The sequence below is a fragment of the Talpa europaea genome (genome assembly GCF_964194135.1).
Source record: "Talpa europaea genome assembly, contig: HAP1_SCAFFOLD_42, whole genome shotgun sequence".
Lineage (NCBI taxonomy): Eukaryota > Metazoa > Chordata > Mammalia > Eulipotyphla > Talpidae > Talpa > Talpa europaea.
Genome location: NW_028168046.1, coordinates 121379 through 147049, shown reverse-complemented (window position 1 = coordinate 147049; position 25671 = coordinate 121379). Strand labels below are relative to the sequence as shown.

General features: G+C 48.3%; 1 pseudogene across 1 annotated transcript in view; it reads right to left on the bottom strand.

The window, feature by feature from the left end:
- Positions 1 to 25671, bottom strand: part of LOC311187910 (lathosterol oxidase-like) — a 141629-nt pseudogene that overhangs the window by 21771 nt on the left and 94187 nt on the right. The gene's annotated exons all lie outside the window — the stretch shown is intronic.

Sequence of the window (25671 nt, the reverse complement as noted above, 5' to 3'; positions counted from 1 at the left end):
GTAGAGGATGAGGCGAGGAGACTTCGAGAAGGAGACTGTGGAAAGGCTAATGCGTAGAGACTTGGAGAGAGGAGACTGAGACACGTACTGAGAGAGGAGCGTAGAGAAGGCCAGGGAAGGCAGTAGGACAGGGAAAAGAAAAATATGTAAAAGTAGGAAAAGGAAAAAGGAAAAATAAAGAAGCAACCGCTAGCGGCAAGTCGTCACAAGCCCCTCATTTCAATCCTCACCCCTTCTCTTTCCGTGCCTCCGAATCCCGAGGGTCGGGACACTCTCCTTGGGCCAGGCTGTGAGGGAAGGGCCTGCATGGCCTTTCTGTGTTCCTCACGTGTCTCCTGATCTGCCCACTGACGCCAAGAGGAGCCGTGGCAGGTGCACATGCGGGCATGGCCTGCACCACCGCCTTCCTCTGACACTTTCCCTCCAGTTTCTTAAGATACAGTAGAAAATAATCCAAATCTAAGCTCCATATTTTCCAAAAACAAAACACGTGCTGACAAAGCTTTGTGCACTGATGATCACAGCCAGGCAGCGTCTCCCTAAGGAAGCCCCTCGACTCTTAGCAGTGGGGGTGCACAGAGAACCCCTGGGATGCTTCACAGGAAGGCAAATTCCTGGACGAGATCTTCCAAACAAGGGGCCCCAAGTTCCCCAGATGCCTCAGTCACTGTGTTGTCTGTGGAGACACAATCTCATTCCTGCCCTTGGCTCCTCACCTTTGAGGACAATCCCCAGACAGACCTCAGCATCAGGAAACCCCGGTGACATAAGAGCCTGCGGTGTGAGTAGATGAAGCACTTTCATGATCTGGGGGGTTACTCTGACAAAGACTCATGGGATGTGTTTCAAAGGGGTCCCGCAAGGGTGCGAGCAATGTGAGCCAAGCAGCATGTATCCAAGTCCTGGGGTTTCACTTCTATTGTCTGAGGCTTGGGGATGCTGTTGCCACCAGAAATCATGCAGAAATCATCCTTGTCCTCGAAGGCTGTGGTTTCAATAAGATCAAAGAAGCAAAGGTGAGTTCACTGACCGATAAGACTGAGGACTGGAGCCTGGTGCAGCCTCCTCAGGACCCCCAAACAGCTCGGGCAAAGCTGTTCAAATTCTGAGCCTCACGATGAGAATTTTATAGAGTCCACAGGAAAACATCTTACACTTCCAAGGATTTTTACAGAGAACAGCCCATTAACAGGCGTCTAGTTAATGTGCCTATCTGACCTGTCTGTGCACTGAGGAGAACAAGGAGCCTTATCTTCAGGAGCCGGGGTGTGAGCAGGGCCATTTGCTTGAGCTCTGTCCTTACTGGAAGTTACTGATCTGCGGGGAGACAGCTTTTTGGTATTGCTGACGCGGCTTCTCAGTAAGGCCCTCTGTGTCTTGGCTCTTGGGCGCGCACCCTTGGATGAGACCAGGCAGATGGACCCTTTTATTATTGATTTTACTTTACAGTCCTAAGGTCTTTCCCTCCCCTGCTCCTTCATTTCCAAAAGTGCCTGCTTTGTCTGGGGGGCCTGGATGACCCGATAAGCCTCCTCTTTCAGGGAATTTTCTGGAACCAAAGGGATCCTCCTTCCTGGTCTTGCTCTGTCTCCCCCAGAGCTGCAATGATTGTTCATGTACGGCCTCCTCTGCTTTAACTTGGCATGACCGTGAGGATGATGGCAGAGGCTGATGTGGTAGATCTTCCCTCCACCATGGTAGTTCTGGTTGGGGCCTCTGTGCCTCCTCTCCCATCTGATGACTCTCAGCAGAAAACACAAGTCATGGAGGTCCATGGTGAAGGACTATGGATGCTTGGGTAGTGGGTGTGGTGTGGGCACCTGCATCTGGGAGGTGTGAGCCTGATCCCTAAGCCATGTACAGGGTCTTAAATCAGTGAAACTTCAATAATAGGGGGTCCGGGAACAAGGTAAAGAAAGTAGAACACCTCTCCCAAAAGAAACAAAGTGTCTACCCATAATTCTATATCCACCAGAAATGTCCTTTGAGAGTGAAGACAAAATAGGTCTTCAGATAAATAAAAACACAGGTTGTGTCCCCAAGGGTCTACCCTGTGTGAAATGGTAAAGGGCATTTTCCAGGCTGCAGGCAAATGATACAAGATGGAAACTCAGACTCTCAGAGAAAAGAAAGAGAATCAGAAATGCAAATATCTATCACACTTTTTTGTTGTTCCCTTTCTCATCACTTAATATAAAAAACGGGTTTAAAATGAGAATTAAAACATTCCCGGGGGCCTCCCCTGGTGGCGCAGCGGTTGAGCGCTGGGTTGCGAGGCTGCCTGCAGCTTCTGCAGCACCAGTTCGATCCCCGGCCACCGGTGAGAGTCCCACAAAAAAAAAAAAAAAAAAAAAAAAAAAAATTCCCGGGCTTTGTCACCTATGGAAATACTTAACATGTAACACCATCAACATGAAAGGTACAGAGTACACATGTCTAAATATTTGCAAGATTCCTACACTTGTGTCAACCTATATATTAGTAATAGGAAGTGGACTGTTAGGTTAAGGATGTATAATTCCGAAGACTATAAAAATAATCATGTGTCTTCCCGAATGCTGCCTGCAGAGGTAGCTGCTGTCTCCCACCTGGCGCCAGGGCTGCCCTCTGACCCCCTCAAAAAGCCCAGGTTCGTCAAAAGGAGACCAACAAGTTCATGCTGCACCAGGCAGGCAAACAGGTCAAAATTAAGGGTAACTGGAAGCAACCAAGGGGCATGGATGCAACAGAATAGAGAGCCCAGAAATAAAGCCACACATAAATGGACAACTAATATTTGACAAAGGAGCAAAGAATATGCAATGGAACATGGACAATTTGTTCAATAAATGGTGCTGGGAAAACTGGACCACCACATGCCAAAGAATGAAACTAGACCACTATCTCTCACCATGCACAAAAGTTAACTCAAAATGGATAAAAGATCTGGACATAAAATCTGAAACAATAAAATATATAGAATACAGGTAAAGCACCACAAGACATACATCTCAGTGTCATCTTTAAAGAATCATCACCCAAAGCAAAGAAAGTCAAGGAAAAGATAAACACCTGGGATTACATCAAACTGGAAAGCTTCTGTACAGCAAAAAAGACATTAACCAAAACAAAGAGACACCCCACTGATTGGGAAAAATCTTTGCACACCATGCAACTGATAAGGGACTGATCACACAAAGATATACAAAGAATTCACATGATTCAACAAAAACAAAGTAAATAGAGCCTCCCAGGTGGCGCAGCAGTTGAGCACTGGTTGCAAAGCTGCCCGCAGCCTCTGCAGCGCCAGTTCAATCCCCAGCTGCTCCCTGGCCAGCAGAGGAGGGTCCCGCATGGCACGCAGACCTCTCCTGCCGCCCGCTGCTCCCCTCAGCAGTGTACTTTGGTCTTTCTGCCTGCTCTGCTCCCTGCTCTGGCTCTGGTGAATTCTCTCACCCTCCCGCACTTCTGACTGTACCCAGTGCTGTATAAATAAATAAATAAATCTTTAAAAAAATAAAATGGGATCCCCTGGTCCAATTAAAAAAAAAGTAAATAATCTAGTCAAGAAATGGGCAGAAGAACTTAAAAGACACTTCTACGAAGAAGAAATGCAAATGGCCAACAGACATATGAAAAAATGTTCAACATCCCTTATAGTCAGAGAAATGCAATTCAAATCTACAATGAGATACTACCTTACACCAGTAAGAATGGCACATTTCAAAAAAAACTAGCAACAACAAATGTTGGTGAGGATGTGGTGAGAAAGGAACTCTCCTGTGTTGCTGGTGGGAGTGCAAACTGGTCCAACCACTATGGAAAGCTGGCTGGAGTTTTCTCAGTCTACTAAAAATGGAGCTACCATATGACTCAGCAATTCCACTCCTAGGGATCTCCCAAAGGACAAAAAAACATTGATTCAAAAGAATACCTGTACCCCTATGGTTATTGCAGCACTATTTACAATGGTAAAGATGTGGAAACCACCCAAATGCCCAAAAATAGATGTCTGGATCAAGAAGATGTGGTACATATAGACAATGGAATACTATTCTGCAATCAATAAAGATAAATTAATGCCATTTGCAGCAATGTAGATGGAACTAGAAGGAATTATGCTCAGTGAAATAAGTCAGAAGGAAAATGAAAAGTATTGGGTGGTTTCACTTATAGGAGGAATATAGGGGAACCAAATAAGACATCAAGGGGAAAAATAATAGCAATAAAAAACACAGAAGAAAACAAAAGAAAAACATACAGATAATTATAAACCAGGGACGTCCTGCAGGCAAGGGGGAGGGAGAGGGTTTGGAAGAGGGAGGAAGGAACACAGGGGACTGAGGTGATGGTGCAGGGGTGCATTGGTGGAGGAAATTCTATGGGGACTACACCTGAAGGGGAAAAAAGCAAACATTGTTTAAAAATGGAAAAATGATGTAAAGTATATATAAATTAATTAATTAAAAAAATAATAATGAAAGTAGCTTTACAGTAAAAAAAAAAAAAATCTTACCTCAAATCCCCACAACAAATACAGTAAAAACATTAGCTTTCTATGCTTTCCTCCAGTGTGGCCATGAATACAAGGAGATTCATCCTGACACTATAGAGGGGAGGGAGGTGGGGTAACCAGCTTGGGTTTATCTGAGAGTCTCTCCCTGATGTACATGGAGCGTTACCCTGGGGAGATGGGAGAGCCCCAGAATGAGAAAGAAACATCAATTTACCCACTCTAATGTTACACCTTCCGCCAAGAGCTGAGGTGGACCCTGTTCCATCTCTCCCTCCCTTCCTGGACTATGGACAAAGGCTCCGTTCAGTAACTGGTGTGACCTGGGTGAATCCTGACCCTGAGCCAGGCCAACAGGGCACACACACCTCCCTCCCCCTGTGGGACTCCTTCCTGCTCTGGTCTGGAGAGGGAGTAGCTGCAACCCATGGAGGAAGTGAACCCTTGGGAAACAGAGGGGTTGCCAGGCTGGAGACCCCTGACTCTGAGGCCTGTGGGTTTTCTATAGTGATCCTAATGGAGAAGAGCTTGAAGTGAACGTTGGAGTCTGGGGGAGGGAGCTGTCAGGTGCAATCACATCCTAGCAGGGGCCTCGAATGGGTCCTAACCAGCTCCTTCAGCTCAGTCCAACCACGACATATTTTAAACTTCCTCTATTCTTGAGGCCCAGTGCTCCTTCACGTCCTGCTGAAAGACAGTTTTTTCCTGGAACCGTACTTATTGAGGTATTGGCTGACATTCTCCCTCTCTGTGAGATTTGAATTTATTTATGCTGGTACTTGATGTATAATTCTCCCTCATTTTCTTATGCTGTGTGTCCCTTCTCTCCTATCACACACACACACACACACACACACACACACACACACACACCCCTCTCCTTGGGAACCAGACCCTCACTCAACACTGGGGTTACTCTGACCCTCTGTCTCTGGTCCCCTCAGAGCTGACCGCTCTGCAGTGTCTCTACTCAGTGGTGTCTGAGCAGCCCCAGGAGCCCCTGCCCCTCCTGCCTCTGACCTTGTGGGGAACCAGCTCCTCACCCTACATGACAGTGAGGAGGCGAAGGCAAAGTCCTGAGGTCAGTGACTGATGGAGGAGACAATTTATCTTTCTTTTGCTCAAGATAGTTTCTTTCCCAGGCTCCCATGCTTGTATTGTTTCCATTGAGGCAACATTGGTTTACACACTATGTGTACAGAAGCACAGGGTCACACCTCTTTAGATGTTTGTTACCACTTCACACCCACCTAAGGGCACCCACAGTCCTCACCACCATCACCGGGCCCTCTTCCCACTTTGTTTCCTACATCAAACCTACTCCCTCCCCTCCCACATAGCCTCAGTTCTCCAGTCATGTTTCTAGAGCATATTTTGGTTTAGTTTCATCTGTCCCTGCTTTGTTTCTTTATATTCCACTAATGAGTGAAATCTCTCAGCATTTGACTTTCTCATTCTAACTTATTTCTTAGCATAATCCCCTCCACATCTATCCGTGTCGTTGCAAATTCAGCTTTTTCACAGCTGAGTAGTATTCCGTCATGTCTGTCTACCACCTCTTCTTAACCCACTCATCTACTGTTGGGCACTGAGGTGTTTCCATAGTTGGTAATTGTGCACAGGCTGCAGTGAACACAGGAGGCGCATATCCTTTGGAATTAGTGATTTTACCTTCTTTGGATAAATACCAAGGAATGGAATGCTTGACCATATGGAAGGTGTATTTTGGATATTTTGAGAAACCTTCATGTTTTTTTTTGCTTAGGGGCAGGACTGTAACAGTGTGATATCCATAGTAAAGGGAGGTTCTGCTACCAGGCAGAGTGAGGGAACTCAGGATCCCCAAACCTGCCCACGCTAAATGGGTTCTGCCATCTGCTGCATCAAAACAAAACACACTCTAGTGCATAAAACATTTAATAGGAAGGGACTTTAATACAATCACTGTGCAAGAAGAGAATAAAGGGACAGAATAGAGACTATGGTTTCCCAATCAAGGAACCAAGTTACCCATCCCCTTGTGGGTCACCTCAGCCAAACAGTTTGGCCCAAAACAGGAACAGTGTGGCCCAAAAACCTGTCAAAAGTCTAAGGAACCTTATGGTGGGGACCTATGGGAAAGGAGTAGAAAGAGCCAGACAAATCAGGAAGGAAAAAAGCAAAAGCAAAATCAAGATAAATGTTGCCACTGTGATCTCCCTGCACCCACATCTGTTTCACATGTCTCCTTCCATGTCCCCCAAGTCTCTGGTACAAGGCTAAGGCTGAGACGCAATCACAGCTTCTTCACCTGTTCCCAGCTTTGCTGCTGTTAGAGCCTGGAAGGGAAGGTGAAGACCCGGAACTGGGCGCCTCACTGAGCTATGTGCGATTAGGGCTGTTCGTCAGGCCATTTGGCTACTGCAGCTGCTGTTTCTTTTTCTTTTTTTTTAAGATGTATTTATTTATACAAGAGCTGGGGTACAGGCCAGAGGCACAGAGGATGAGAGGATTCACAGGCAACAGAGCGGGGAGCAGAACAGGCAGAGGACTGTTAGCACTGCTAACAGATAGCACTGCTGAGGGGTGCAGTGGACAAGACAGGAGAGGTATCTCCCTGGCCAGCCGGAAATCGAACCTGTGCTACAGAGGCTGTGTGCAGCTTCACAGCGCTGTGCTCAACCTGTTGTGCCACTGGGGAGGTCCTGCATCTACTGTTTCAATGCTGATTGTCTTTGCTGTGCTCACACCTCTTAGTAGCTCCATTGAGCATCTAGTGTTGTGTCTTCTGCTGACTTAGCAAGTTGGATACTGGCCTATTGTCTGGATGCCATAGGCTCCAGGCCGTCAGTGGCAGAAAGATGTCCTTTTGGGAGGGATGCCTTTTCTCAGGATAGGTTTGAATATCTTTAGTGGCAGGTGGATGCCATCTTAGATGCCTTTTGTTTAAGACTTCAAAACACTCAACACTCCTTGGGTGAGATAAACAGCCCTTGTGGCCTCAGTGATTCTTTGTTTTGCCTGTTTGTTAAATAAATCCTGTTATTGTTGTTCTCTGAAGTGAGTAGTCTGGCAATTTTATACACAGGTGAAGAACTCAGACAGTGACCTGTAAACTATTTGGGCACTGTCCTTGGCTAGTTTTAGTGCCCCTTGCTGCTCTCTAAGTGTATTAAAGTCCTTTTCTATTGAAAATCTTATGCATTATAGTATGTGTTTTTTTTATGCAATGGGTGGCAGAACCCATTTAAATGTGCAAGTTTGAAGGTCTGGGGTGCCTCTCATGCAGACCACTATCTTGTCTGATACAGGGCAGTAAGGGGCACTACAGCTGACCAAGGACACTGCCCAGATAGTTTACCAGTCTGAGTTCTTCCCCTGTGCACGCAATTACAAGACACTCAGGTTCAGAAGACAACAATAGTGGGATTTATTTTAAAGCCAGGGAAAAACAAAAAAGTTACTGAGACCACAAATGGCCATTTACCTCACCTGAAGCAGTTGCCAGTGTTTTAAAGTCCTAAACACAAATGTTCCCAAGTAGCATCTTCCTGCCACTGAGGGCCTGGAGCACGTGGCCATCAGACTATAGGCCAGGATCCAACTCAGGAAGACAGAAGAAGACACAACAGGAGATACTCAATGGAGATGCCGAGATGCCCCAGCACAGCACCAGACAAGCGACACTCAAAACAGCAGCAGCAGTGGCAGAAAGACCTGACAAATGGCCACACTCAAAGCTCAGTGAGGTGCCGGCTCCAGGTCTCGCCTTCCCTGCCAGGCTGTGACAGCAGCAAAACCGGGAACAGTTTCAGTCACTCAGCTACTTGCAAAGCCTCCAAACATTTCCTCTCTGAGGTTGGCTGCAGAAAACTCATATAAATGGACATATATACCTTTTCCCTTGAAAAAGAAAAAAATTGCAAAATTTACAGTACCTGAATTCAAAATTTACTAAAGCTGCATAAATCAAGATCCTGGCCTAAGTACTGACAGTTATCAACAGAACAGATTTTAGAGTGTCTGGAAATAGATACACTTGGGCAATCACTTAATTTTTAACAAACACAGCAAAGTAATGCATTGGGGTCAAGGAGAACTTTTGTAATGAAAGGTACAGGAACAATTGGGTATTCGACTGGAAAGTTTATTTATTTATTTAAAGATTTATTTATTTATTCATACAAGCACGAGGTACAGTCAGAAACGCGGAAGGGTGAGAGAATTCACCAGAGCCAGAGCGGGGAACAGAACAGGCAGACTGACGCAATACACTGCTGAGGGGAGCAGTGGGCGTGGCAGGAGAGGTCTGTGCACCATGTGGGATGCTCACCCGCAGCCGGGGATCGAACTGGCGGTGCAGAGGCTGCGGGCATCTTCGCAGCCCAGCGTTCAACCGCTGCGCCACCAGGGGAGGCCCTGGTAAGTTTATTTAAAAGGAACCTGAATATTCTTCAGCATTGCTCTCATCCAGAACCACACTCTGTTCTTATCCTTTTCTGGTGACACATTAGTAATGTATCATTACTGATTAGTGTCAGCAATCAAGACAGTGTTTCCACTATTCCAGCGCTATTCCTACTACAGGGATAGCAGCTTATCTTTATAAAAAAAAATTAAATTATTAAAATAATAGTAGTCATTAATAACAGTTCCAGTATTAAAGAAAAAGTGCACAATAATTGTCCATTATTATACAACCCAGGAATCACTGAAATTGAGATGATGTTTTTAAGCTTCTACAAATGATAACATAAAATTTGTTTAATGCCTTTTTAACCTAATACTATTTTGCACGTGCTTTTCTTTTGTATGATTCCTTGCAATTTTATTATTTTGTTGAATGTAATGTGACCATATTAGCTTTCATTTCAACTTATTCTCATGAAATTTGTATGTCATTTTCGTGACATTTCAATTCCCAAAGAAATAAACTTTAAGTGAAAGCTATATCCAAATTGTATATCTAATAAACATCTATTTCTAGAGTATCTAGAAAACTCATGACTCTTCCTATGGAAATTGCCCATTTCACAATCCTCAATAAAAAAATAAAATAAATAAATACAATAACTAATGTAAAAAATATATAAAGCCATTGAACAACTACATAAAAGCTCAAAAAAGTGTAATTTGACTGTTGAGCAAGCAAGGAAGCAAGGGTGGAACAAATTCATTTTTGCCTTTTTTGTTATGTTAGACATATTTTGTGTACTTTGTATACTTAGTTATGACACTGCCCACAAGAAAATTTAGGGCAGGTTTCAAAACTGAGCACTTCAAAATTATATTCAAGCATCCTGTTACAAGAAAAACCACAGAAGCTGTCTCCAGGCAGTAAAATGGATGGCAGGTAAGATGGTCCATGGCCACTGCTGACTGTTGAAGTTCTGGCAACATGAACTAACTGGCCAACTATGGTCTCATCCAGGAATTTCAACATTATGTACAGGAATAAATCTTGCCACTTCATGTGGCCTTCCACTAAAGCTTACTTGTGAAGTGAAGACCAGAGAGAGGCAAACTTTATGGATAAAGAAGACAGGAGGAAATGCAAAAATAAGAAGCAGATTTAGACCATGAGCATTTCTTAGAATCTGTTAGCTTAGTTGCCAAGTTTCATTTCCTTCCAGAACTCCAGTGCATTCCTACCTTTGAACTCTGTGAAACTTTTCAATCATTGCAATACCCAGCTCCCAACTTTATGTCAAATCAAGTTTCTCTTAAAAAGGTCCATATAGGGCCTCCCCTGGTGGCGCAGCTGTTGAGCGCTGGGCTGCGAAATGCCCACAGCCTCTGCACGGCCAGTTCGATCCCTGGCTGCTGAGGAGGGTGCCACATGGCACGCAGACCTCTCCTGTCGTGCCCGCTGCTCCCCTCAGCAGTGTTTCGTCGGTCTACCTGTTCTGTTCCCTGCTCTGGCTCTGGTGAATTCCCTCCCCCTCCCCCGCTTCTGACTATACCCAGTGCTTGTATAAATAAATAAATAAATCATTAAAAAAAAAAAAGAAAATGAGAAAGGAACAATAATTTCACCTCCTCTAACGTTAACCTTCCTCCAGGAGCTGAGGTAGACCCTGCCCCATCCCCCCTCCATTCCTGGACTGTGGACAAAAGCTCAGCTCAGGAACTGGGGTGAAATGGCTAATCCTGCCCCTGGGCCAGGCCAGCAGGGCACACACTCCTCCTTCCCCCTGTGGGACTCCCTCCAGCTCTGCTCTAGAGAGAAAGTAGCTGCAGCCCACAGAGGCAGTGACCCCTGGGAAACAGAGGGGGTGGGAGCCTGGAGCCCCCTGACTCTGAGGCCAGTGTGTTTTCTACAGTGACCCGAAAGGAGATGAGCTTGAAGTGAACGTTGGGGGCTGGGGGAGGGAAATGTCAGGAGTGGGGGGCCACCACATCATAGCAGGAGGTCTTGAGAGAGGTCCCACCCAGCCTCCTTACATTCTAACCACGAGAACGGTTCTAAACTTCCTCCTTTTCTCCAGTTCTGCTTTTTTGAGTCCTGCTCAAAAACTGCTTCTTCACTGAACTGTACCTATTGGGGTGTTGTCCTGACATTCTTTGCTCTTTGTGGGATTTGAATTCATTTATGCTGGGTTATATGTGTAATTGTTCTCCCACTGTCTATGCTGTGTGTCCTGTCTCTCCTGACACACACACACACACACACACACACACACACACACTCCCCTGTCCTTGGGAACCAGACCTTCACTCAGCACTGGGGTTTCTCTGACCCTCTGTCTCTGGTCCCCTCAGAGCTGTCCTCTCTTCAGTGTCTCCACTCAGCAGTGTCTGAGCAGCCCCAGGAGTCCCTGCCCCTCCTGCCTCTGACCTTGTGGGGAACTAGCCCTTCAACCTGCATGACAGTGAGGAGGCGAAGGCAAAGTCCTGAGGTCAGTGATGAATGAAGGAGACATTTGACTTTTTTGTTTTCTTTTTTCCCTCATTATTGTATCTTTTCTATTGAGGCAACATCAGTTTACACACTGTATGTGTTCACAGGCACAGGGTCATCCTCTTTGGATGTTTGTTACCACATGACGCCCACCTAAGGGCACCACAGTCCTCACTATAGTCCATGAGGCCTCTTCCTGCTTGTGTCCTGCTCTCACCCTCCCTCACCCATAGGCTCAATTCTCAGTCATAGTTCTAGCGTTTGTTTTTGTTTAGTGTCATCTGTCCCTGCTTTGTTTCTGTATTTTCCACGTATGAATGAAATCATCTAGAATTTCACTTTCTTCTTCAAACGTATTTCACTTAGCATCATCCCCTCCACGTCTATCCATGTTTTACAAATTCAAGGTTTTATATTTTTCACAGCTGAGTAGTATTCTATTGTGTCTACCTACCACCTCTTCTTTGTCCACTCATCTGTGGTTTGACACTTAGGTTGTTTCCACAGTTGGTTATTGTGCACCATGCTGCAATGAATACAGCAGGCACATATCCTTTGGAATTAGTGTTTTTACCTCCTTTGGATAAATACCAAGCTATGGAATGCTTGACCATGTGGAAGGTGTATTTTGAATATTTTGAGGAACCTTCATTCTGTTCTCCACAGGGGCAGGACTGTAACAGTGTGACATCCATAGAAAAGGAAGGTTCCGGTTATCCTGCCCCACCCCAGGAAGGGTGGAGCCCACCAGGGATGAGAAGCTAAAGAGGAGGCAGAAGCAATGAGGTGGGTAAAGGAGACTGGAGGAGGCACATGGAGCAGAGGGACATGTGAAGATAAATCATGATTGCTTCTGAGCTTTGGGCTCATGACGGGGCCTGGGGGTCATGGAAGGAGACACGTGAAAGAGACAAAGACGTGGGTGAGAGACCCAGGGGAGGCTGACAATGGCAGCCTTTATTTTGATGTGGATTTTGATTTTGCTCTGGTCCTTCCAGACTTGCCTGGCCCTTCCTGCCCCTTTCCTGGGAGTCCCCACCAGAGGTGCCTTAGCCTTGTGGCAGGCCTTTGGGCCTCAGCAGTCCTGCTTTGGGCCCACCCTGTTTGGCTGGGCGTTACCCATGAGGGGACGGGTAACTTTGGGTGTTTCATTTGGAAACTATTTTAACTATCTTCTTTCTCTTCTCTTTCTCACACTAATTCTCACACTAATTGCACACTAATTCTCTTTTGCACACTAATTTTATTATCATTCTTTTCTATTAAATGTCTTATTATAGTATTTTTGTCTTTATGTAACCGATGACAGTACCCACTTAGATTGATCAGGCTTGAGGATCTGGGGAACCCCTCACTCTGCCCACTAACAGGAGCAGTCTCCATCCCCACCCACCATGTGCTAGAGTTCCTTTTCCTCCCCACCCTATAATGGGTCATTGTCACAGGTGTGAGGTGGTAACTCATTGTGGTTTTACTTGGCATTTTCCTGACAGCACATGATGACAAACATGTATCCATGTATGTATTGGTCGCATGTGTGTATTCTTTAGAGAAGTGCCTATTTAGCTCTTGTTTTAATTGAGTTTGTTTTCTTGTTTTGGAGTCATTTGTAGATCTCAGATATTAACCCCTTATTGGATATAGGTTGTACAAATATTTTCTCCCATTTGATACTGTCTTTTGATTTTTTTTTTAAAGATCTATTTATTTATTTATACAAGAACCGGGGTACAGGCCAGATGCGCAGGAGGGTGAGAGGATTCACCAGAGACAGAGCGGGGAATAGAATGGGCTGACTGATGAAATACACTGCTGAGGCGAGCAGCAGGCAAGACAGGAGAGGTCACCGCGCCATGTGGGACCCTCACCAGCTGGCTGGGATCGAACTGGCGCTGCAGAGGCTGTGGACAGCTTCACAGCGCAACACTCAACTGCCTGCGCCACCAGGGGAGGCCCACTGTCTTTTGATTTTAATGATAGTTTCCTTCACCATGTAGAAGGTTTTTAGTCTGATGTGATTCCATTGGTGATTTTTTTTTTTTTTGCTTTTGTTTCCTTGGAGCACAGAAGACATTATGTGCAGAGAAAATACTCTGCATGAAGTTCTCATGATGGACACAGGTCATCATACACTTATCCAACACCCTGAGAACAAACAACACCAGAGTGAACCCAAAGGGAAACCATGGACTCTGAGAAGGGATGACGTGCGGGTCCCTCACTCTGGTGTTACCACGTGGTTTGGATGTGATCTGAGAAGTGTCTTGTAAGTTGAGGAATTTAGCATAATTTACTTTTGAAAACATTATTTCTAGTGCATGCAAGAACATTTAAATAACACTCAAGGATTCACATAGATAAGTCATTCCCCCTCACCCCCAGAACCCCAATCAGCCAGTATCTGCTCAAAACTGTGGGAGGCCTTACTGCCCCAGCCAGAAAAGACACTGGCAAGCAGCTAAGAAAAAGGGCCTCACGGTTTCAGGTTTTATGTCTAGTTCTTTAACCCATTTTGAGTTGGTTTTTGTGTATGGTGTGAGGTAGTAGTCAAGCTTCATTCTTTTGCATGTAGCGACCCAGTTTTCCCAGCACCATTTATTGAACAAACTTTCTTTGCTCCAATGCATATTCTTTGCTCCTTTGTCAAATATTAGTTGACCATAAATCTGTGGGTTTATTTCTGGATTTTCTATTCAATTCCATTGGTCTGTGTGTCTGTTCTTGTTCCAATACCATGCAGTTTTGATGATTATGGCTTTGTAGTATAGCCTGAAATCTGGGAGTGTGATGCCTCCATTCCCTTCATTTTTTTTCAGGAGAGCTTTGGCTATTCGTGGTTTTTGGTGATTCCATATGAATTTCATCAATAATTGTTCTATTTCTTTGAAGAATAACATTGAAATTTTTATTGGAATAGCATTGAATCGGTATATTGCTTTTGGTAGGATGGCCATTTTAATAATGTTTATTCTTCCAATCCATGAGCAGGGGATGTCTTTCCATTTCTTTGTATCTTCTTCTATTTCTTTTAACAGTGTTTTATAGTTTTCTTTGTAAAGGTCCTTTACCTCTTTTGTTAGATTTATTCCCAAGTATTTGATTTTTTTGGTTTCGATAATAAAGGGGATGTTTTTTTTCATTTCTTCTTCTTCAGATTTATTGTTAGTGTATAGGAAGGCTTCTGACTTTTGCATGTTGATTTTGTATCCTGCCACTTTGCTGAACTGATTGATGAGTTTAATTAGTTTTTCTATGGAGTTTTTGGGGTTCTCTATGTATATTATCATATCATCTGCAAATAGTGATAGTTTGACTTCTTCTTTTCCTATTTGGATTCCTTGTATGTCTTTCTCTTGTCTTATTGCTCTGGCTAGGACTTCCAGTATTATATTGAAAAGCAGTGGTGAGAGTGGACATCCTTGTCTTGTTCCAGATCTTAATGGAAATGCTTTCAGCTTTTCACCATTGAGAATGATACTGGCTGTTGGCTTGTCATAGATGGCCTTTATGATGTTGAGGTATGTTCCTTGTATCCCAAGAATTTCAAGGGCTTTTATCATGAATGGGTGTTGCACTTTGTCGAAAGCTTTCTTGGCATCTATTGATATTATCATATGGTTTTTATATTTCTTTTTGTTGATGTGTTGGATAACGTTGATTGATTTTCGGATGTTGAACCATCCTTGTGTCCCTGGCATGAATCTTACTTGGTCGTGGTGAATTATCTTATGGATACACTGTTGGATTCTGATAGCTAAAATTTTATTGAGGATTTTTGCATCAGTGTTCATTAGGGAGATTGGCCTATAAAATACATAGAAGGAAATATAGGCGAAACACTATGGGATATGCACATCAAAGACATCTTTACAGACACATCACCCAAAGCAGTGATAGTGAAGGCAAAGATAAACAGCTGGGACTACATCAAATTAAAAAGCTTCTGCACAGCAAAAGAGACAATAACAAAAACAAAGAGAAACCCCACCAACTGGGAGAACATTTTTGCACACAACACCAATGATAAAGGATTGATCACAAAAATCTGCAAAGAGCTGATGAGACTCAACAACAACAAAGAAAATAATCCAGTCAAAAAATGGGCAGAAGAGCTAAAAAGAAACTTCTCTTAAGAGGAAATGCAAATGGCCAACAGGCATATTAAAAATGTTCAACATCACTTGTAATCAGGGAAATGCAAATCAAAACTGCCATGAGATACCATCTTACACCAGTGAGAATGGCACATAGTAAAAAAAACTAGCAACAACACATGTTGGTGAGGTTGTGGAGAAAAAGGAACTCTCCTGCACTGCTGGTGGGAGTGCAAAATGGTCGAACCACTATGGAGAGCTGTGTGCAGATTTCTGGACCTACTAAACATAGAGCTTCCATATGATCCAGCAATTCCACTCCTAGGTATTTACCCAGAGGACACAGAAACATCAATTCCAAAGAGCACCTGCACCCCTATGTTTATAGCAGCACTATTTACAATAGCTAAGCTTTGGAAACAACCCAAATGCCCAAAAATAGATGACTGGATCAAGAAGATATATACCATGGATATATACCATGGTACATATATACCATGGAATATTACTCAGCATTCAAAAAAGATAAACACATGCAATTTGCAGCAACATGGATGGCGCTGGAAGGGATCATCTCAGCGAAATAAGCCAGAAAGAAAAAGAAAAATACCGGATAGGTCTCACTCATAGCAGGAATCTAGAAAACTTAAATAAGGGACCAGGAAAATTAATAACTATAAGAAAGTGAAAATCAAAATCAACAAAAAAACTATGAACCAGAGACACTTTTTGGGGAGTGGGGGGCGGGAGGGGAGGGATTGGGGTCAGAATGGGGGGTTGCAATTGTATGGGGAATATAAAAATAAAATTTATTATTAAAAAAAAAAAAAACCTCAGTACTGTTTCCAGAAGGGCTGGCTCAGTCTTTATCCAAGAACATTGCAGGACTGTCCCCTTTTTTCCAAATCCTTGCCAGCACTTGAGTTTCTGGTCTTTTGGATATGGGCCGTCTCGCAGGTGTGGAGGTTTAAACCAGGGGATCATAAAGCCAAAAAATGTGGGCAAAAGAAATCTTGTACCACTCAGGCCAATACAAGGCTGTCTCTCACTGTGAAAGAAAATAATCATGAAGAAATTCAGGTGAATTATCTGAGTGTTAACAATGTCAATGGTCCACTGCATTCTCAAGATGTCCTCCTGAAAGCATCCCCATCACCTAGTCCCAGGCTCTCTGCCTCAACCCCCACCCCCACTGAATGCCTCCAGGGTGTCACCTATAGGGACTGAGATACACTTCAGAGGCCTGGGACTGTGGCTGCTGGGGGAGAACACCACAAAACTTGGTCAGAGATGAGACCATGGGAGGAACTGATGAGAGTGACTCCCCCATGGGTTCCATCTTCATTGTCCCCAGGGGCTCAGGGATCCAACCCTTGACCACACTTACTTGCAACCTGAGTGTAGCTTCCTCCTTGTCCTCCCATGGGAAGAAGCATTATGTGAGACCAGGGAGCAGCCAGGTCAGAAGACCTAATGGAATCTTTTAATCCTGCAGAACAGGGAAGTTTCCAGAACTGTGAGTAAAGACCCAGGTCAGGACTCAGAAAAATGAAGAAAGGAGGTGAGAGGGGACTGGACCAAATGCCCTCTGGGCAACACACCTCTGTGAATGGTACTTCCCATTAACCAGGTAGGGCAAGTTCTCCCTGGGACATGAAAGCCCCCAGTGGACAAGATCCCCCCCCCCCATTTCCTTCCCTACCTGAGCACTTTTTCTACCCCCTCACTCATGAAGCCAACTTATATCCAATGAGCACACCGACAAAGAAATCCGAGCCAGAAATGAGGACGACAGCAAGGATGGAGAACTGAGGAGGTGGCACTGGAAGGGAAGAGAAGGTCAGACACTGAACCTGAGGCCTCAGTCTGACCCTCTGAAGATCTCAAGAAGGGCTTCGGATGCACCTGAGTCAGCCTCTGTGCCCACATCCCCTTCAATACCCCATCTTAGGACTCAGGGTGCTATTAGCCCCTCATGCTGCACATGGCACATGTATCTCTTCTCCTCTCTGGAAGACACCTTCACAGCTGCCCACTTCTGGAAGTTTTCATCCCCCTCCGCCCCTGGGCCTGGTGTTCACCAGCTCCGTTTCCTGGGTCAGGTCCTCCCCATCTCGCTGCCAGGTCAGGGTGATGTCCGCAGGGTAGAAGCCCAGGGCCTAGCACCTCAGGGTGACCTCATACTCAGAGAAGGGGTGATGGGTCACATATGGCGATTGGGGGCCTGAGTAGGAAGAATCAGAAATTTCATGTCATGTGTTTCCTCCATGGACTCTGAAGCAGCCTCATGTGACCATCCTGCAGTGGACAGAACAGTATGTTTGGAGGGAGGAAGCACAACCCCAGAAACCAGCCTGGTCTGGGAGTCCGGGATAGCAGGTGAGAGCCCAGGGTGGGATGCAGGTCTCTGAGCATTTTGTTGCTGACTTGGGTGGAGGGTGATGACACAGACAGGCAGGAGTGAGATCTCCAAAAATGCTCTCTCACCAAAAAACAGATCTCGAGAGAGAAACTCATTGTTCCTACGATGGCTGCCGGCCAAAAGGATCCTGTGAAGGGTGGTTTCCCCTCTTTCTCAGGAGGAACTGGATTCCTTAACTGTCCTTCAGAAAAAGTAGGAGCCTCCGGGCCAGTCTCCATCCCAGAGCTGGAAAACGTGGCCGACAGCTCCCTCTCTGGCCAGAAGGGGGCGCTTCCTCACCATGATTCCATTTCCCTGCGGGGTGCGCGCCTCAGGGAGATCAAAGCCCCGCAGCCCTCTCTCCTCTGAGCTGCGGCGCCTCCTTCCCCATCCCCAGGAGTCTGGGGGCCCCTCCACGCACCCGCCCCCAGGCTGCTCCCGTCCTGCTCTGCCCGACCTTCCCCCTCCCCCTCGCGCCGGGGAGCTGAGCCGCGGGCCCGCCGGGTCCAGGCGCGCAGGTCCCAGCCCAGGGCGCGTCCCCGGCGCCGTCGTGGGGAGCTGGTCGTGCCCGCGGGGGAGGCGCCGTCGGGCCCCGCGGCGCAGCCCAGAGTCCTCTGGACCGTGGGAGACCCTGAGCCCGCCCTGCAGTCACCCCGTGGTCTCCCGCCCGCGCCCGATCTCCCGCCCTGAATAATCCCAAACTTAAATGAAACCTAAAGGGTGAAAGTCCCGCGGGCTCTTCCCTGGTCAAGGGGCCTGGCAGGGGCCACGGCCTCGGGGGTCACGGGCCCCGAGACTCGGGGCGGGGGGTGGGGCGGGAGCGGTGACCCGCCCCGGCCCGCGCTGCTCCCCGGCCCGGCTCTGGCTGCGGCGGCCGCGCGGGGCCTCCAGGAGCGCTTGGAGCCTCCGCGCCGAGTGTCTGCGGAGCCGCGTCTCCTCGCCCGACCCTCCCGCCCCGCCCGCCCGCCCAGGGGCCCGCGGCTCCTCGCTCTGGCCCGGGGAGTCGCTTTCGAACCCCCGAACTGCGGGGTCGTCCACGTAGCCCCCGCGATGTACCGGGGCTTCCCGAGGCCGGGCGGGACATCACCATTTCTAAAAGCCTCGGAGAGGGGGGCCTGGGGGCGGGGAGGGGTGAAGCCGGGCGGACCCTCCTCCCTGGGCAGGACCTGAGTCCCGGGGAGATGGGGCATGGGAGAAAGTGTCCAGGAGGGAGGGAGCTCCAGAGACTGAACATGGGCAGCGGGTCCAGAAGGGGCAAGACTCAGGGGACAAAAGGAGGAGGCAGGTGGGGGGACAGAAAGGGACCAGGACTGTGGGGGAGAAGGGGGTGACAGAGGGGCCTAAGGCAGCAGCTTCCTCTGCAGAAGCCTTTTCCCTCCACCCTGCACTCACCAGCCCAGGTGTCTGTCTGGGCCAGAGCCCTGGAGAGAAGCAGCAGGAGGAGGGTTGGGGGCCCCATGACCAGCACTGCTGGGGTCTGGAGAGCTTCTGACTCCAGGCTGGTGGGTGGAGACTTACCTGGGCAGGCAGTGATGCTGACTGGTTCTCTGGGAACCTTCCAGGCACTGGGGACTGAGAACTGGGGAGGAGTCACAAGTGTCCAGGGCCCAGCACAGGTGGTGGAGACAGAAGTGAGGCTAAGGGGGCAGTGGGGTGTCCCCAACAGTAACCTTCCTGCCCTAGACACAGCCCTGGGGCCTGGAACTATGAGAACCAGACTAGGGCCCTGGGGCTTTGCTCTGCCCCCTCCTCTCCTCACCCAAAGCTTCCTCACCCTGTCTCCATGACCCAAGTGCTGGGTCTGCGATTCTCAGTCATTTTCCTTCCCGGATCCGTGTCCAGTCTTACAAATTAGGGAGGACGCCAAGCATAATCTTGTTTAGGAGGTATCGCTCCCCATATTTACCACACTGGGAATAAAGCGAGTTTGATCATGTAGCTGTTTCATTTAGAATAATAGTAATAATCCAATGCCTGTTGATAGATAATCAATAATCAATGCCTGTTAAATAACTTCTTTCTGAAAATAATCAGGGCAATGGGAAGAGTGGATCTTTCACGTGTTTTATGTTTGCAGTTGTCTTTCTTGTCTGTCTCATTGGTTTTCTTGTCTGTCTCATTAGAAGACAGTAGGATTTTCATGTTTCCTTCTGCATTTAGCTCTGGTGCTGGTTGAAGTCTATGAAAAAAAATGTCTACAGCCTCACACAAATATGTTGGAGTAGTGTTTTCACATTATTTTGAATATTCCACTTTGATACTAAATTAAATCTATGCAGGTGGTATTTTCTCCCAGCTTATTTGCAAAGTGAAACCTGAAACAATATCATTGAATATTTCTTATTCTGTTACATTTCCATAGTTCTCTCTTGCATAAAACTAACTGCAGTTAGTTTTAATGTGTGATTTTTTAAAAATAATATATTGTTCCACAAGTTATAAAGCTCTTCAATGTTCATTACACCAGAATCAAATTATTTAAAAAAATTCATTTTATTTTTCACCACAAATCCAAAAAGTAAAAGTAGTACTGGAAGTTGTCAAGTTAGTGACAGGACACAATTTTCCATGATTCTGGTTTTTTCTGAGCACTTATATTTAGTCAAGGAGAAGTGACTGTCAGTTATCAATTGTCAGTTGATTTTCTTAAAGGAGCACACACTCATTTTCAGGACAATGTCTGCTAAATCAGCAGCCCTCAGGGCTGGTGCCTGGACCATGGCCAGAACAGCCAGAGCACAGAGCTGTCCTGTGCCTCCCAGCAGGCCCTCTGTTCAGGTTCTGTGCTTCATGATAGCTCAGCCCACGTGTTTAGATGGAGGTTCCATCAATAAAACCTTGCATTAGACTCCAGGGCCAAATTCAGGGCCTCCTCCCAGGGCCCAGTTTGTTTACACGCAACATGGATTGTGGCCATCAAGGTCATTTTCATCAACATTCCAGCAACCTGGAGCCAGGAAGGGCCTCTGTCCCCATGGGGTGCACCCATCCCCTCACTCACTCTCACTGCCCTCACTGGAGAGCACAGGGTATGCCCAGTCCTCCCCTCCCAGCAACCCTGCCCCACAGCCCCTCAGCTGTATGAACTCTGCCCGACCGGCAGAAGAACCCTGGCATCTCCAACTTGTTCTCACGGGAATGCCGCAGGGCCTGGGGACTGTCTGATCACCTAAGGGAAGCTGAGCTAGAGTCAGCACCACTCGGGGAACCCAGAGAAAACCAGAGGGGGACACAGAACACTGGGGCAGAAACGGGCATGAAGAGAAGGACCGGGACAAACAGAAAGAAGGAGCTGAGGACGGACCAAAAAGGCAGAGAGAAAATCAGAGTCAGAGGAACACAGAGAGAGAAGAAAGGGAGAGTCAGCTAGCGTGGACAGGACAGCAAGGAGCTAATCACTGTAGGAGTGGACACCCCATGCCTCGGGCCTCATCATCCAGCCGTAACCCAGCCCTCAGTAAATAACACTACCGGGCAGGGTCAGCAGACATCTGCGAGCAAGGAGGGAGCCTGGGAACACTGTGGCCGGCACTCGCAGGATGTGTGTGGCCCTGGCCCTTTGATTCGGGCCCACAAGACCCCTGTAGGGCACGGCCAGAGAGGAGCAGGGCTGAGTTTGGGTGGATTCCACCTCTCAGGAGAACAGGCACACCGGGTGGGAGATGACTCTGCCCCCAGCAGGGCTGGCCGAGCCTGGGTGAGGCGTGTGCAGGTGCCCTCCCCAAGGGGGACCCTCCAAGTGCTGTGAGCCTGACACCAACCACTCTCCAAGGGCAGCAGAGAGGAGTGGCCCACTCCCCAGGACTGCCCCAGGGAGAGGCTCCATACTCTGGAGCTCCTCCAGGCCCATGGAGGACAGAAGCTTGGAGTTGCTGATCCTGCCGGGCCTGCTCCCTGGCAGGGAGGATGAGCCAGGTCAGCAGCCAGAGGCCAGAGTACCCAGCAGGGGCCCTGGCTAAGACTCGCCATCCAAGGGCTCGGGGAGGCTGTGCTGCTGTCAGTGTTGTGGACTGGGCCTGGCATGGAGGGTGAACAGGAAGGGCCCAGGTAGCCATAGGGATGGGGGGGGGCATCTGTCTGAGCAGGAAGTCCAAAGAAGGGGACCCAGGAAGTGACATCACCTCCATGAGATGACACGGCACAGAACTCAGAACGCTGGTCCCCAGGCAGCTGGGTTCTGAACACAAACTCTACCCGGCTCACATGACTGGTATTCCTGGTCCAGGCACCATGCTTTCTTGCTGTATGCCCAGGTCCCCCCACAGTGACCCAAAAAGAGGTCCCTGAAACGCAAGTCACCCTCTGCTGAAAGGCATGAGGAGCCTGTGACGACGTCTCAGGCCAGCAGGCGGCACTGACCCTAAGGAAATCAGGGGGGCCCTGGGGACAGGTCAGGCCACACCAGGGCTCTGATGACCCCACCCCTCCCTTTCCCCCATGAGTGCGGGTGTGCGAGCTGTGAGAGTGAGTGTGTGCGTGCTCAAGGAAGGAGGGTCTGGCCCATCCAGGAGGTGGTGATGTCTACACCAGAACCAGCCTGGATGGTGGTGGGACCTTGAGAGTCATGGCCGCTCCCTCTTGCCCCAGCTCGGTGCTACCCAGCAGGTGTGTCTGTTTGCTCCCAGAAGGTGCTCTGTGTCCAGGAAACTGAGGAGACCCAGGGAGTGCATTTCAGCGACAGGCCTCCCTCAGCCTAGTGTGGGATCCCACCCAGAGCAGAGCCCAGTTTGAAGCGCACCCCCAACATTGAGCTTGCTGCACATGTCCATAGGAACTGGCTGGAGTCCATAAAGCCTATGGAGGAGCAGCCCATGTGTGAGTGGCCTAGGCTGGTGCCCTGGCTTGACTGGGAGGGGTAGGGTCAGGTGCCATGGGAGGAGACCACACGGGCTGGATTTGGACCCTAAGCAGTATGAGCTGGGACTTGTAGTTGCCAAATGTAGGGAACGAGACCCCCAAGGGCCCACTATCCTGGCGGGTGGGACGCCAATAGTCACCAGGGGTCCTGAAGGGACAGGAGAATCTGTTTCTGCATATGCGATTCCAGAGCAACAGGAGAGCCCAAGCAGGCCTACTGAGTCAGGCAGAATATGCCCAGGATGATCCCGGTGCCTCTGAGGTCACTGAACCCCTGCACAGTCAGCCTGAAACTCCCCAGAGTTCCCCAGGAGGTCTCCAAGATGCTGAACTAATACCAGCCCTGTTGGGGAAGCCAGGCCAGGACCTACAAACTGCAGGACAACATGGTGGGCACAAACTCACACCACCAGTTTGTGGGGAGCCAGGCCCTAGCCAGGCCCCAGCAGGGCATGCTGGCATTGGTGTGTTCATACCAGTCCCACTACGGGAGACAGGTATAGGCCAGGATGCTTCAGGAGCTGCCCAGTGTGGGCAGTTCACACCCCCACTGCTGGGGCAGCCAAGAAAGGAGCAGGAGCCCGCAGGCTTGATTGTATTGTTTTTAATATTCTTCTTTTTTTATTTTTTACATCATTTTTCACTTGCAAACACTCTTTGCTTCCCCCCACCCCTTCAACAGTCCCCTAGAGTTTCCTTCTGCAAGGCACCCGTGCACCATCACCGCAGTCCCCTGTGCTCCTCCCTCCCTCCCTCTGGTCCTTCTTCTGCCTCCTCCTCTGCAGGATGTCTCTGATTAAGGCCTCTGACTTGGGATCCTGCACACTTCTTTGAGGATTCTGAGGCAACAGGAGTATTGCAGGAGGAACCAGACAATGACCAGCCACCTCTGGCCAACATCCTGAAGGTTCAAGAGAGGGTTCTAAGCCAGCAGCAGCCCTGCCTGGGGAACCAGCCCCTGCAGGGATCCTGCAGCAAAATAGAGGGTGCTCACCTGACACCACCCCTCCAAGGACATGGCCTATGGCCCTGGACCTGCCTGTCCACATCCAATGCAATTGGTGCCTCCACTCAGCACTGCTGACCCCAAACCTGTCCTCGCCCTCCTCCCTAGCCACATGCCTTGTTTAGCTTCTACCGTGTCCCCACCCAAGACAACTGGGTCTTGTCTTGTTTTCAAAATCTTTTGTTTTTAATTGTTTCAAGTTGAGGTTTCATTTTCTTTTCATTCAGGTTTCTGGTTCATTGTGGAAATACTAATAAAGTTTGTTTCATTTCACCCAAGTTGTCTAATGCTTTGAAGTCCAGTCTCTTCATAGGCCTGGCCTCCTTTTACTTGCAGAAAATCAACTCCCCAGTGGAAACATTTTAGCCAAACCATTCACTTCCCTGGCTCTTCAATTCCTGACGCCCTCACCTGCCTGCTGCCTCTGTTGCTAATCCTGCGGGGGGATTCCTAGCGAAGGAACCAAATAAGTGGTCATTTTAGGAATTTCCCAAATACACAATAGAGGTGGTATACATGGAACATGTAAATTTGGGGTTGTTGGGCCTTCATGGTAGCCTAGGGGGAAAGTCATGAGGAAAGTCATGAGGAGCCTGTGTCGACATCTCAGGCCAGCAGGCAGCACTGCTCCTAAGGTAACTAGGGGGACCCTGGGGACAGGTGAGGCCAGGCCAGGGCTCTGATGCCCCCCACCCCTCCCTTTCCCCCTGTGAGTGTGGGTTGCAAGCTGTGAGAGTGAGTGTGTGCGTGCTCAACGAAGGAGGGTCTGGCCCTCCTTCCTTCACACACCCAGGAGGTGTGTGATATCTACACCAGGGTCAGCCTGGATGGTGGTGGGACCCTGAGAGTCATGGTGCTCCCTCTTGCCCCAGCTCGGTGCTACCCAGCAGGTGTGTCTGTTTGCTCCCAGAAGGTGCTCTGTGTCCAGGAAACTGAGGAGGCCCAGGGAGTGCATTTCAGCGGCTGGCCTCCCGTAGCCCCTCCCATTGCCCTCCCATAGCCCTCCCATCCCTGTGGGATCCCACCCAGAGCAGAGCCCAGTTTGAAGTGCACCCGCAACATTGAGCTTGTCGCACATGTCCATAGGAACTGGCTAGAGTACATAAAGCCCATGGAGGAGCTGCCTGAGGGTGAGTGCCTAGGCTGGTGTCCTGGCTTGACTGGGAGGGGTAGGGTCAGGAGCCATGGGAGGAGACCACACGGGCTGGATTTGGACCCTAAGCAGTATAACCTGGGACTTGCAGTTGCCAAATGCAGGGAACGAGACCCCCAAGGGCCCACTATCCTGGGCTGGTCTCCTCTCAGGCTCTAGCATGTGCAACATGTCTGTTGCAAAGTCTGGTGTGCGGCTGATTGTCCTCTTGCATCTCCAGCGCCTTCTCCAGGAGTTAACAGGGCTCCCCTGAAGCCCAGGGGACAGGCCAAGAACCCAGCCAATTTGCTGATTGGAAGCCAACAGTCACCAGGGGACCTGAAGGGACACTAGAATCTGCTCCTGCATGTGAGGTTCCAGAGCAACAGGAGAGCCCAGCAGGCCTGCTGGGTCAGACAGAAAATGCCCATGGTGATCCTGTGGGCTCTGGGGTCACCAAATACATCAAGCCCATGGAGGAGCAGCCTGAGGGTGAGTGACCCAGGCTGGTGCCCTGTCTGGACTGGGAGTGGTAGGGTCAGGTGCTATGGGTAGAGACCACACGGGCTGGATTTGGACCATAAGCAGTATGAGCTGGGACTTGTAATTGCCAAATGTAGGGAACTAGATCCCCCAAGGGCTCAATATCCTGGCCTGGTCGCCTCTCAGGGTCTAGCATGTGGTCTGTTGCAAAGTCTGGTGTGTGTATTTTTTATCATTATTTAAATGGTGACCAAATTTCATATAAAACTAAGGTTTTATTAAGTTTAAGAATGAGAATTTGTTAAATAATTAATATCACTTTCTCT